Here is a 12,742-nt window from a genome sequence, read left to right as displayed (position 1 = left end):
AACACAAAAAGGATCAAAGGAAAATGAACAATTTTGAGAAGTGAAAATAAATCTATAAATTTCTGCTTAGTGCTTATGGCTGTGTATATCCAGATATGCCATAAAATATGTTAGCATCATGTCCTGACTTAGGTCAATACCTTTAGCATGACCCCCTCATGACAAGCCTATTTCCTGGATGATGTTTTGCTGGTAAATCTGGTTCTATGAACACTGTGTCTTTGACAAAAACAGTTTAGTGTATTGTTTTGTGGCGGTTTCCTTTACTTTTTTACTAACATTTCCTTCTTACTGTGGGTAAATATATCAATGGTTATTGTCTTTATATATTTACATTTTCTATATGTGTAATTGCATTTAATACTATTTATATTAAGTACACTTAATATTATTAAAATGTTCAAAATTGGGGAGAGTTAAAATCTCTTTAAAAATTAATTTGAAACCGTTAAATTCTCACAACAGTTCAAACACACTCTCTCCACTTCTTCAATGATTCATTCCTCAACTTAATTTAATCTGGCTTCCCTTGAAAGTTTCTCCCTAAGATTGTCAGTGATGTCCATGTTTTAACTCCAGCGGGAATTTGTCAGTTCTCATCTTCATTTGCCTCTTCACACTGTTCAACAACTCCTTCCATTGGTTTCTAAGATGTTAAACCCTCCAGATATCTTTCCTGACTATTAGTTTTCTTGCTGAGGCTTCCTCTCATATCTTATTTTTAATTGTAGGTGTTTCCATGAGCTCAGTTCCAGCTACATTTCTCGCTTCCTTACACATTTTCTCTTGAGAACTGAGATCTTCCTTGGCAATATTACTTAGATAAAACTACATGTGTCAACAAGACTTAGTTGTTTGCCCAGGAAAAAATAAGGCAGTTTGCTTTGGAAGGGTCCCACAAATCAATTTATTGGAGACAGGGTAATGTTCACCTGTACAAACAACCTGCAGTACACTGTCAAGAATCACTTCCAGGCCCTCACTTCTGTGTCCCCGATCCTAAACTATTATATCGTAAACTTTTATTGCTCCTGATCAGTTCCTCTGCTTAAAATATCTGCCTTAAACCACTGGAGCTCAACATCTAAACCCCTGTAATATTTCATTTCTAACTTCCCCTTCTGATACACTGCTAAGACTTCATCAAGGTGGTGTTCCATCCTTCTGCTGTTAATTCTAGTTTTGCTTTATTAACAGGTTGTCTATTGATCTTTTAAGGAGTTCATCACTAGGTGACTTTCTCTAGACCCATCATTTAGACTGCTACCAATTTTCTTGTTTCCATATATATTGTAGGTGTTTATCTGTTTCCAAGATAATGTCTAATTTGTCCCTTTCTTTCCATTTCCAACACCACCACCTTCAAACAAACCATCATCATCTAAACTGCTGCATTATCTACTATCCTTAATTTATTCAGTTCTTTACACCTTCAAACATCTTGATCTTGCTCAATGATTAAGGAAATAATGACTTCTACAAGTGAGAGTTATTTATCTCCTGTTCAGCAAATCTGTTTCTACTACAGTAGTTTTTTTAATTCATGAAATCTAAATAAGAACAAATATAGTCTTAATATTTAGTATATATGATCCCATTTTAAATAAAAGTATTTTATCTACATGCCTAAATCTATCTATTCTATCGAACATCTATTTAGCTATGCATAGAGATTGAATGATATTCCCTTAATAAAAGTCTGATTCTTTATCATTAACTTGTATAATTTTTAAAGTAAAGTTCATTACTCTAAAAATTTAGCATACAATGAAACCAAAATGATTTTTAAAGCATGGTTTTATTATTATTATTGAATTCTAATCTGTGAAGAGGACTGATTAGACACACCGAGAGAAACAAAAATAAGTTAATTAAATAAAAAGAATCTATGATCAGTGTAAAGTTATTTTTTACTTTAACAAGCCTGTGATGATAACAAGTGTTATCCTATTATATACATAAATATTGAAAACCTTAAAACAGATGCCCCTTTGTATCCAGTTCATACTCAAAGATACTCTTTGTTTTTAGCATTCCACAAATTGTCTTTATCATATTTTTTTAACTGATTCCATTTTTTTCCTGGAGAACTCCTTTCTAAAGCCTTTTCTCCTTGGTTCCAATTTGGGTTGTTGCTCTCTATCATCTGGGCACTGACCTTCACCATCACACCTCCCCAGAATCTCTTCACTGATGTCCCAGGTTAGATGCCCTGTTGCTTGGATCTCATTTCTTCCTTTTTCCTGGAATACCATACATTATTAGCAAGTAACTTCCTTGTTAAATGAAGGAAAACTTTCCTATGCCGTTGCAGATTAGATGATGTGTTTTTGACGTTTAAACCTGGACAACTGATCCATATTTTTGTTAGTTATAAACTTTTCATTAGACATTGTTTTCTTTAAGAATTTTGGGACTTCCCTGGTGTCACAGTGGTTAAGAATCCGCCTGCCGATGCAGGGGACATGGGTTTGAGCCCTGGTCTGGGAAGATCCCACATGCCGTGGAGCAACTAAGCCCACGCGCTACAACTACTGAGCCCACGTGCTGCAACTACTGAAGCCTGCGTACCTAGAGCCCGTGCTCTGCAACAAGAGAAGCCACCGCAATGAGAAGCCTGCGCACTGCAACGAAGAGTAGCCCTTGCTCGCCACAACTAGAGAAAGCCCGCTTGCAGCAACGAAGACCCAAAACAGCCATAAATAAATAAATAAATAAATAAATACAGTATGTTCTGTTATTAAAAAAAAAAGAATTTTAAAGGGAATTGTCCAATAGTTTACAGTATCCAAAGTTGTAGGCAAAAAGTCTAATGACAATGTTTCTCACTTATTTGTAAATGACATGTCTCTACACCAAATCCTAGAAAGTTTTAGTGTTATTACTTTACCCCTTGGTACAGTAAAGATCTGAAATGATATACCTAGGTAAGATCCCACTATAAAGATTATGATTCAAAAATACTAAGAAAAAAAGTCAAGAGCAGAATACTCTATGAAAGACTTACTTTCTTGAACAGATAAGCTACTAAATAATGAATCAAACAAGAAACATTGGATCTCCTTCCTCTGGCAAATGAAAGTGCATTGAGGATGAATAGTTGTCTGTTAAGCTCTGGATACTGACACAGCTTGAGCCAGCGCTGACCTCAACCCGGCTGATTCCATGATGTATTTCACCAAAGATGCCCTTGGAATTTGGCGAAGTGAGTGAAAAGCTTTGGACTGAGGTGGGTTAAAATGAACTAACGATCTAATCCAGAACTGTCCAAAAGAGACAGTGAGACACACAAGCAATTTTAAATGTTCTAGTAGTGACATTAAAAAAAGTAAAAAGAAATGGGTGAAATTAATTTTAATAATACATTGTATTCAAACAAATATATCCAAATTATTGTCACTTCAACACACAGTTAATATGAATGCAAGATTATTAATGAGATATTTACATTCTTTCTGTTTGTTATACTAAGTACTCGAAATCCAGGGTATATTTTATACCAAAATAGCACATTTCAGTTCACACTGGCCACATTTCAAATGTTTGACAGACACACATATTGGTCAGTACAGATCTAAACAAAGAGCTATGATTTAAAATTGGCAACAATTTCATATTTCTTTACTGTGATCTCTCTGTGTTATTTTTAGACTATGTATAGATTTTGCATCCTCTGAAGACTTTTGATTTGACGTTAAAATGATGAAAATAAGGAAGAAGGAGAAGGAGGAGGAGGAATAGGAAGAGGGATAAGGGGAGGAGGAGGAGGAGGGGGAAGGGTAGAAGAAGGAGAGGAGGGGGAAGGGTAGAAGAAGGAGAGGAGGGGGAAGCTTTGCTTGGTTCTTTGCACATACTGGGGTTCATCTCCTCCCCATCCTTAGTGTTTTTCCTACAAACTTTACCTCTGGGGAAATTTGTATACGACATTGTCTTAGATAAACATCTGTATGCTTATGAACACAGAACCTAGCAGATAATCCATAACATTTTTGTTGAATTGACTTACGTATTATTAATTTAGCTATTACTAAGAAGGGTAAACATCTGGCTCATGAGTGATTGTATTTTCGCTTTGGGTAAGTGGTGCCGGTCAGGACTGGCTTCAGTGTGCTCTTCCATCAAGTCCACTTACTATTTCCACACTGTGTAAGAGGCATCTAAAGTGAACCTAGATAATTAAGCTTGTTAGGAAATTAAATGCATTGCAACCCCTTTGGAGTGACTTGAGAAACCCCCAGGGAGCAGCGTTTCTCAAACTGTGGTCCCAGACCAGCCACATCAGCGTCTCTGGAGAACTTGTTAGGAGTGAACCTCAGACCTTCACAACCACATCGGAGGTGAGCGGCAGCAAGCTGTCGTTTGCCCAGCCCTCCAAGTGGCTCTGCTGTACACTCATGTTTGAGAACCACGGAGCTCAGCACAGACTCACTTTTTTTACTGTTTTATTTTATCTCATGTTTGAGAACAGCAGTTATTAATTTTGGTTACTTGGAAAGTAGCAAGGTACAGTATGTGACAAGTTTCCTTTGAGTCTCAGAATTAGTAAGAGCTTTGCCCTAGATAAAAACTAGTATGTTTCCTTCTTACCATGAGGATTTGTCACAAAGACTTGTATTTTTACTTTGGCTGCTGACAATCTCAGAACTAAACATGAGGTTCAGTAACTAACAGCTTCTTCACAGTAGAAGGATAAATAAGTTAACCTCAAACCTTAGGTAAGTATCAACTCTGCTTAGATTATCATAATGGAAGAAAATTTGTAACACATCCAAAAATTGTCCCTGTTATGCCCAAACTCATCAGATTCTGTAGGTCATTCATTTGATTGAGGTTTATATACTGGTCCGATGAAGAGCATAGAATAATGATCTTTTGAATTAATCTGATGTAGACCGCTAGGAACCAATAGAGGCACTGCGCTTATTTCCCATCGCAATGGCCTGGTCCGTTCACATAGCAACATAGATTATAATTTATAGAATACTTATCAAAAAGACAGTTTTAATGGGGGAAATAGAATTTGTGTCTGTTATTCAAAAACTGGCTACAAAGGAACGAAGCACAGCAGCAAATCCACTAGTGAAGCCAAACCTCTGCAAACTTCATGTAGTTTTGTCCAGGGGCATCAGGAAGGCTTGATGATGATTAAAACACAGAGGTAGTTCAGAGACAAAAGGAATGTTCCCTTGAATTCTATATGTATCCAGGTTTTATGAGCCGAAACTCCAAGTTGATATTCAGAAGCACGAGTAAATAAACTTAATTGCAGGACACAAGGGGGTAACCCAGTGGCTCTTTGCTTATTGTGTTCATCACTATCATCTGTGAAAATCATTCTGAAACAGCGGCAGGGTCAAAAATGATTGGACTCCACAGCAAATGTTACTCAGAGAATCTCTTTTTTTTTTTTTTTAACATCTTTATTGGAGTATAATTGCTTCACAATGGTGTGTTAGTTTCTGCTTTATAACAAAGTGAATCAGTTATACATATACATATATCCCCATATCTCTTCCCTCTTGCATCTCCCTCCCTCCCTCCCACCCTCTGAGCCAGTGAGGAAAAGACCCGAGGAAGAATGTTTTCTAATACCACGGCCACCTTAGTGGTACGGTGGTCTCTATGTGGCTGTTAATCTTGGGTTTCCTCCTCCACCTCAGAATAGCAGAACTGAGAGTTGAGGAATTCTATGAAGAAGGCAGGTTAAAGGGAATGGAGGACAGACATGAATTTATAAATTCTTCAAGTATTTTATATTCTCTCAAATAAAACAATAAAAAGTAACATCAATAAACAACATCAGTAAATAACAAGAGTTTCAATGGCATTTTACATATTTTCTGTTGATATTATAATGTACATGTTGTGAACCATTACTTGTTTCTGGGAAACTTTTCCAAATCTTCCTTCTCTGCAATTTCTACGAGGTGCTTATACATGTGTTTTCCTTTGAGACTGATCAAAAGCCTCCTAAGAAAGTTTTGTTCTATGTCTGGTCCTCCTTCCAAGTGTTTATTTTGCATCTAATTCTATGGCTGGGAGGTTATATTCCTGAATCCAGAGTTATACTATGGTCACAGAGACATGGTTACCCGATGCTGCATTGAAAGATGTTTGGGATTACTGCTTAGCCTGTTTGACATAGCCAAGAAGGGTACACTGATAATGCACGTAATCAAATCGTAGCTTGTTTAATTATGAGTGGTGTGGTGTCACAAGGTAAGTTAGTACCAAGTATCTCTTTCAACTTAACCACAAGAAGATAAAAAAGTGCTACGCCCTGTTCATAGAATCTCTGCACTTTTTTCTGGAAGACTGGGGATGTGAAACACATGCATTTGGTGAACATTTGATATATTGGCACTAAATAAGGAATATTTTCCCTGGAAAAAGTCCCTTCCCACAGTAAAATGCCTCATCATTTATGAGACAATTAACCGCCAAGAGTCATTTATATATATAAATGGAGATATATACACACACACACACACACACACACACATATATATATATTTGTATGAATAACATATTTGAGAAAGAAATCCTGTGATTTGAAACCAACATGGATAGAGCCATAGGGCATTATGCTAAGTGAATTAAGTCAGACGCAGAAGCACAAATATTGCATGATACCACTTATACGAGACCTAAAATAGGCCAACTCATGGAACCAGAGGGTGTACTAGTGGTTACCAGAGGTGGGGAATGGGGGAAATGGGGAGGTGCCGGTCAAAGTGTACAAAGTTTCAGTTATGCATGATGAATAAGTTCCAGAGATCTACTGTACAACCTAGGACCTATAATTAATAATAATGTATTGAATACTTAAAAGTTTGCTAAGAGGGTAAATTTTATAACTGCTCGTACCACAAAAGGAAAAAAAACTTTTTAAATTAAAAAATAAAGGAGGTGGAAAAATTTTTGGAGGTGATGGATATATTTATGGCATAGATTATGTTGATGATTTCACAGATATATACTTACCTCCAAACTCATAAAGTTGAATACATTAAATACATATAGCTTTTTATATGTAAATCATGCCTCAGGAAAGTGTTTATTTTTTTTAATCTGAAATAGAGCCCCCAAATTAGATCTTAGAGAATGTTGTTCTGCTTATATTTCTATGTTACTTTTCTGTCTATCACCCCCTATTACTCCGGATGCTTGCAGATGTCACAAAGCTGCTGGGCATTAAGACTGTGCTGCCTGCTCTTTGTAATTTGTTTCTGGCTTCAGAACATCCATATCTTCTTGCGGTTTTGGTCTACTCTACTTAACCTGTTTTTGGTTTTGCTTTTGTTTTTGCTTTTTTTCCCAGCTCAAGCTGATAAGCCACTTAATTCCCAAGGTTTAGATGTCACCCACACACCATGTAGTTATTTATGAGGACTCACTGTATTTCAACAAGCTCAGCTGTTTCGTTTAAAAACAACCAACCTTTGACTTTTTTGTCCTATGACCCCAACCTCTCTCAATTTCTGGCTCACCTTTTGGGGACAGCCTCTCATTGGAAACTCCCTCCCATCTCTGATTTTCCTGATTTTCAGAAGAAGCATAGGCTAGAAGACTCAGACATCTACTATTTTTAAGAAACCAGTCAATTTACAATACTATTAGTATGTATTTAAAATAGACTGATTTGATTACATTAATGTAAAGGGAAAGAAAAAAATATTTCTTCACTGATAGTACCTATGAATTTATAGAGTTTGGTAAAAATGTGCACTTCATAGATAGTCCTCAATACATCTTTCAGGACCGTGCAAGACATTGTTAAAATCTTAGACCTCGAAGGTAGGGATGATAAATTTTCATAGATAATACCAATTTCTTAAATTTCTGTTATTTTTATAGCCCTTGTGGTACCTCTACATACATCATGCCATGTAATTACCTCAAGAAACCTGTAAGTGTTACTTTGATCTTACGTAAAAGCAACATGAGACTTCAAGAAGCCAGCTGGCTTGCCCAGGTTTCACACTAACTATGCTCCAATATAGTGGTAAAAATAGGAAGAATAGACAATCATTTTGTTCGTGGTAGCTCCCACTTAATTATTACATAGAAGTTCATGCTTCTGGTAAGTACCCAGATGTCTGGGATGACAATTTATCCACCTTCCTGTACATTGTCATGCTTAGGTGCCCAATAACCCTTGATAAATTTAGTAAGATACTAGAATTTCAAAACTGAGTCAAAATATACATTAAAATGAAAAAGATTACATCAGAAAGTCATTTTTGGGGTTGCAAATTATTTTTAACAGCACAGCAATTATTCTCAAGATTTAAGAAATGTGTGTGTCTTGGTAATCTGTGATATACTTTTTAAAATAACCCTATTGCAGTTGCTATCTTTACTCTTTGATAAAATGTTTGAATCTTGTAAACAAGCAAAATTTACTTGCAGCCAAGTCTCATGAATAAGATTTTTGACAAAGGTAGATAATGGCATTTAGGGTTAAAAGCTAAGTTTATCCAGTAATGAAACAGCCTTTCTTGCATGTTTTATTGACATGTTCTAAGGCAATTTGCCAAGAAAGTTACTAAAATGTTCTGAACAACGGTCATATGGCCCTTTAGTTATTAAGTTCCTATAATAATTTTTTAAAATAAATTCTATCAAACTTTGTTTTTCTTTAAGTGCAATTTGGAAATATTGCGTTGGACAAAATTTCGTTCAGAATTTTCCATAACATCTTATGGAAAATCCTGAACGAACTACTTTTAGCCAACCAAATATATATAAATATACCTGTGCCCTTTGAATTGGAACTTTTGCCCTCGATTGGAATTTGTTTTAACAAAACAGAAATAATGAACACAGAGTTTATATGTAAGAATCATGGCATAGTTTATAAAATCTAAAAATAATGATGCAACTTTATTATCTATGAGATTAAATAAATTACAAATAATAAAGTAATTAAATTATAAGGTGAACTAATAGTCATTAAACTTCTTACTGTTATTTTATTAAAATGGAAAAATGTACAATATAATATTAAGTAAAAAGTCAGAAAGTAAATGGCTTTATTTAGTTTTTAATATCATAAGTAAATACTGACTGAATAAAAATACATCAAAATGCTAAGCAAGGTAGCAGATAACTTTTAAGATCGTGGAAGATTTAAACTTTTTTTTTTTTGAAGACTGCAATCACCAACATCAACATGATATAGCCATTAGGACTGAGAACTGGGACCACCTATGGCCACATGACTTTGTTATTTATTCCAGGAAACAATTATTGAGGAAATGGAAGACTGTAAATCAATAAATGACTTCAGTGTCTGCTTAGAAAATCCCTGCAAAATTATTTATCTGAAACAATATGTTCACCTGGGCAAACAGCTCAATTACCTAACCATGGTTAACTTATCAAGATTCACTCCAAGACCCTCATCTCACTATGTCCACCAATCCTAAACTATTATGTCTCAAACGTTGACCAATCCATTTTCCCTTCTTGAAAGACATGTCCTAATTCACTTGAACCCAGATGTCAAAGTCCTATAAATGTCCTGGTTGACTTCCTCTTCCTTGACCCTCCTAAGACTACAGCTCATTCTAATATATAGCTTTGTTTTATTAACAGGCTGTCTGCTCATATTTCTGAAAATCAACAATGGCATTATTCATCACATTTTTATATTAAAGATGTACTGTTTTTATTAGGCAAGTTTTTATTTTTCTGGGCTAGATATTGCCAGTTGAAGAACCAGTACCTGATGCAGAATAAGAGTGAGTCAAGCTGTGTAGATCTTATGATTTATGTAAATCTAATGATTTATCTTATTATGTAAATCTTATGATTTTTCGATGCTTAATGTATACCAAACATCATTTACAGTACTTTACATATATTAAGTCATATAAAGCTCACAACTGCCCCCTATGAGATCAGCACTATTATTACCCAATAATATTACTATTATTGTGCCCAGGATCACAAAAGTGGCGCTCGGCAGAGCTTGGGTCAGACCCCAGGCAGCAAGGCTCCCAAGTCCACAGTGTTCACCACTATGTCATACTGTTTCTCATATAGAGACATTATATTTTTCTAGAAAAAAACAAGACAAAGAAGATTGAGACAGGTTCAGAGGATTTACAGTGTTGAACTGAAGAATTCTAACTGAGTTTAAAATATACACAGAGAATCCAGTGGGGAAAATTTTCTTTTAGACTTCCATTTCCTGATTCCTGCAGCTGAGACCCTCTCAGAGACTGCATTATTTCTGTCTTCTGACTTATTTTCCTTAAACACTGCCTCTGATGTTCATTCTAATCCATCGATAAATATTTCTATTTAAAGTGGAAGACCTTCACTATGTGATTGGATGGGAATTCTTTCTAAAGTCCTAGGAGCAGTATCTGCCCTTAGGTAGGATGCTTTGCTGTGGTTACTGTATAGCGTTAAGGCAAAAGTCACAGGCATATTGTACAGATGAAATTTTATCGTTTTACTCTAGGACAAGATGAAGTTTACACACACACACACACACACACACCTTTTGTCAAGCTTGTGTGTATAAACTGAAACTGTGTGCAAGTGTAGGAGTGTACATAAATCCAAGTGGGTTTTTTAATATGCTAGACTAGATTTAATTACTCTGCAGGAAATGAGAACGTCATATTTCCAAACAAAGTCAGTCAAATTTATCCACTTTTGTAGCTGAAATGTTATATATCTCTATATAGAGATATAGATATGAGCTGAGAATGTAGTCACCAACTTAAATTAAGCCAGCTTTCAAAAAGGTCTTTGATAACAGCAAAGTGGGAGTTTTAAAGCCAGCTCATTTTCCTGAATACTGTATTTCTTACTAACTGTACAATATAGAAAACTGCCTTAGTTCCTCGAAGATCATAAGTTGGAAAGGGAGTCTTCTAGCAGGGATATGGAGATTTTCATAAAATTTTGAAATTAATTTATGCAAGAAATACAGTAAGCGAAAAGTATCAGGCTGTGATCTTACACATTACTCAGTACCAACACCACTTAGCAGCTGAGCCACTTACATATCTAGAGTGAATATAACGTCTTTATTAATCACATTTCTTACCTAAGTCTTAGTGTGGGTTCTCCTTAGTTGACTGAGGTTGGATCACACTGCAGAGCAAATATTGATGGTTAATCAGCATTTTTTCTCTACAGTCTCCCTGGAGACCTTGTTTGAAATAGCAGCTCTTATTAGAAATAACATCATTTACACATGGAACCTGACCAAAAACAGTGTGTCCCTGGAACTCCACTCTGGAAAGTTTAGTGCATTCCCAAGCCCAAGCCTAGAGGATTCAAAGTGGGACTTGAAATTGAGATTTGGCTTCATAGCTTTTACTTCCACATTGGCCCAGTTAATATTCTTTTTTACTCACTTCCCACCTTCTCACCAAGAATATCCATGGATATGGCCAGAGCAATGGTACGGAAAAGCATTTGTATGTTTACCTTCAGACATTTTAATTTAAAACTCCAGGTGGGATATGGCATACTAGGAGGATGCGGAATCCGTGTCTCCTCACAAGGGCACCTACCAGGCACCGGTGGGGGACCACGGACACCAAAGGGGACAGGAGGAACCCCCAGTGACTGGGTAGGTCCTGGGGCGTGGGGGGGAGTGAAGGGAGAGGAGAAGTGGAGGCAGGAAAAGGACTGGCGCCCCAGAGGGTGGCTGGGGGAGGGGAAGGGATCCCACGCCCGAAGGGGAAAATTGGGGGACCATTGGGAGGGCAGAGGATCAAAAGGGAGCAAGGCCAGGTTTCCCATGCCCACTTGGGACCCCAGGGGCCTGCTGAGTTCCCCGGCCTGATCCTCTGCCCACCGAGGCCCCCTCCAGCCATGCAGGTCCTGAGAGAGTGGGAGAGAGGGAAGAGGGAGCAAAAGTAAAGGCTGGACCTCCCGGATCTGCACCCCTGAGGGGCAGCTGGGGGAAAGAAGGAGTTCCTACACCCAGTGGGAGCCACCCATGGTTAGGGGGTCCAATGGGTATGGGGGAGATGGTGGGGGAGAGGCACGAAGGAATGGAAGGGAACAGGGCCTGTGCCTTCCATGTCCACTTAGGCACCAGGAAGCCTGCTGGGCTCCGGGGCCTAATCCTCTGCTCTTGGAGCCTCCCTCCTGCGCACAGAGCCCAAGCCCCACCCCTACCTCTCACCCAGGGCCCGACCTCTACACTTGGAGACCCCCTGCAGCTCGCTGGGCCTAAGCCCCACCTATACACCCTCAATCAGGGTCCTACCTCCAAACGCCAGAACTCCACACTCCGAAGGCCCTCGTTTCCACATGGTGCTTCTCCCATCCATGCAGGTCCTAAGCAGAGGCCCCATCTAGGCCCCATCTAGGCCCCACCCCACCCTAAACCCCACCCCTGCCTAAGTTCCACCCCTGCCTAAATTCCACCCCCATAGCCAAGCCTTTTTTTTTTTCTTTTTTCCTCTTTTAGATTTATTGTTGTTGATTCTTTCATATTTTCATTTTTCCTAATAAATCTTTTATGTTTTCTAATTTTACTTTATTCTTTACACTTTGTTAGTGATCTCTCCTTTTGGCTTGTTCCCCACCCCCTTTTTTTATTTTTTTCTGTTGTGATTTTATTTTACCTTGTTGCAGTTGTTTCAATTATAGTTATATTTTTCCTAATATTTTTTTATCTTCTAATTTTATTTTGTTTTGTATTCTTTGATATTGTACTGCCCCTTTTTTTCTTTCTTTCTTTCTTTTTTTTTTTTTACCATGC

The 12,742-nt window shown here is 37.3% G+C and overlaps 1 long non-coding RNA gene across 1 annotated transcript; it reads right to left on the bottom strand.

The window, feature by feature from the left end:
- Positions 1–9,773: 9,773 nt before the first annotated feature.
- Positions 9,774–12,355, bottom strand: LOC309630722. Its single transcript, XR_014245907.1, has 2 exons — positions 12,245–12,355; positions 9,774–11,115 (listed from the first exon to the last, which is right to left on the bottom strand). It is a non-coding gene; the product is annotated as an uncharacterized lncRNA (long non-coding RNA).
- Positions 12,356–12,742: the final 387 nt, after the last annotated feature.

Source organism: Balaenoptera borealis, assembly GCF_965194805.1.
Source record: "Balaenoptera borealis genome assembly, chromosome: 6".
In the NCBI taxonomy this organism is placed as follows: Eukaryota; Metazoa; Chordata; class Mammalia; order Artiodactyla; family Balaenopteridae; genus Balaenoptera; species Balaenoptera borealis.
The sequence above is the reverse complement of the archived record's forward strand: the minus strand, read 5'-3'. Positions and strand labels throughout refer to the sequence as shown.